The 1,858-nt window shown below is 45.3% G+C and overlaps 1 pseudogene; it reads left to right on the top strand.

Annotated features, from left to right (window-relative positions):
- Nucleotides 1-668: 668 nt before the first annotated feature.
- On the top strand, nucleotides 669-1,285 carry LOC106511403 (RUN domain-containing protein 1 pseudogene; annotated as a pseudogene).
- Nucleotides 1,286-1,858: the final 573 nt, after the last annotated feature.

Genomic DNA, 1,858 nt, shown 5'->3' with positions numbered 1-1,858 from the left:
AGAGAGGATACATAATCCCTCCAGTGAGTCCTGGGTCTTCCCTGGGGCCTCCTACCAGTGGGACATGCCAAGAACACCACTAGGGAGGCAGGAGGCATCCTATGCCTGAACAACCTCAACTGACTCCTATCGATGTGGAGGAGCAACAGCTCTACTCCGAGCTCCCACCGGATGATGGAGCTCCTCACCCTATCTCTAAGGCTGAGCCCGGCCACCCTGTGAAGGAAGCTCATTTAGGCCGCCTGTATCCTGTTCTTTCAGTCATGATCCACGCCTCAGGACCACAGGTGAGGGTTGGAACGAAGACAGACCAGTAAATCCAGAGCTTTGCCTTTCAACTCAGCTCTTTCTTCACCATGACTGTTTGAAACAATGCCCTCATTACTGAGGACGAGGCCCCAATCCGTCCATTCATCTCCTGCTCCATCACTCGTGAACAAGACACCCAGATACACCCAGATACCCAAAAATTTTACGTAAGTACAGTAACAAAGTATTTGTACTTAGTTACTTTACTCTGCTCAAAACACCTATTTTCTTACTGAGTGTAAAGACTTGTAATTATTTATTTGTTTGTTTAATATGACATTTAGTTAAGTCAAAATTAGGTAGATATTATTACGTTTAAACAGCAAAATTAAATATTTATTTCGTTTCTATCACGTCTCAGGCACAACTGGAGCTTTTATTTCGAAGGCGAAGGTGCTTCACTTCCTGTATTGGTGCTTCACTTCCGGTTTTAGTTACGTCTGTTTATCTTTCTGACGCATCTTTTCCAACATGGCGATGCACCTGTCTCTCTGACGTTTTCTGCGCACTCTTTAAAAGATAAACCGTGTGAAAATTCGGTGGGAGGAAACTGTCAGCCGTCAGAAAAGAGCTGGAGTAACTTATTTTGCCCAAGATGTCCACAGAGGAGCTGTCAGCGTCGGACAGCGAGGCTGTGTTCGCCGGCACCGGGAAGCGATGGGCACCGGTGGGCGCCGTGGCCAGCCCCGAGGACGAGAGCGGCTTTCGGCCGAGGCAACGAGGCTCGTCGTCGGCCACCGAGGAGGAGATGGCCGCCCGGCTGAAGAAGCTCGAAGACGAGCAGGATTTGCTGAACTCCTCTCTTCTCGCCCTCACCTCTCATTTCGCCCAGGTTCAGTTCCGACTGAAGCAGATCGTTCACGCGCAGAGCGAGGAGAAGGAGAGGATGCTGGCCGAGCTGGAGGAGTTCGCCTTCAGGGGCTGCCCGCACGTCCTGGGCTGCAGGGCTCAGGAAGCCAGCCAGCTGGGGAACTCGGTGAGCTTTAACGTTACAGCCTTCATTTGTGAAGAGAAAACGGTCTGATTGTCACATCTGACAGGTGCATTACTATCACCCATCTAATATATTGTTTCATCAATTAAAATTGTTAAAATTTCAAGAGTTGGATGATCATAACATTCTGCAGGTTATGTTGCTGTCAAACATTCAATCACATTTCAAGAGGGAAAGCTGCTGTAATTTGAAGGGATTACAAATGTTTGTTAAACCGAAAATTAGAACAAATTTAAAGCACAGATGCACTTCAGTAAAAGGTATAAGACTGATCTGGAGGATGACTAGAAGAGCATTGGATCAGTTGATTCCTTTAAGAAAATAATCAAGGAAATTTTTTTAAAGAAAAATGAAGTTGTTTAATTTGTATTAGTTACTGTCTGAGGAGTTGATTTCTTTGTTTTTATTATTTGGTTTATCATTGTTTGAATTTTCAGACTTAGTGAAAAACTTAGTGAAAAACAAGGAGTCATTCATTTTTATCCATGCTAAAATCCACAACTGTACATATGTGTGTGTGTGTGTGTGTGTGTGTGTGTGTGTGTGTGTGTGTGT

This window comes from Austrofundulus limnaeus, unplaced genomic scaffold, assembly GCF_001266775.1.
Source record: "Austrofundulus limnaeus strain Quisiro unplaced genomic scaffold, Austrofundulus_limnaeus-1.0 Scaffold2756, whole genome shotgun sequence".
NCBI lineage: Eukaryota > Metazoa > Chordata > Actinopteri > Cyprinodontiformes > Rivulidae > Austrofundulus > Austrofundulus limnaeus.
The sequence above is the reverse complement of the archived record's forward strand: the minus strand, read 5'-3'. Positions and strand labels throughout refer to the sequence as shown.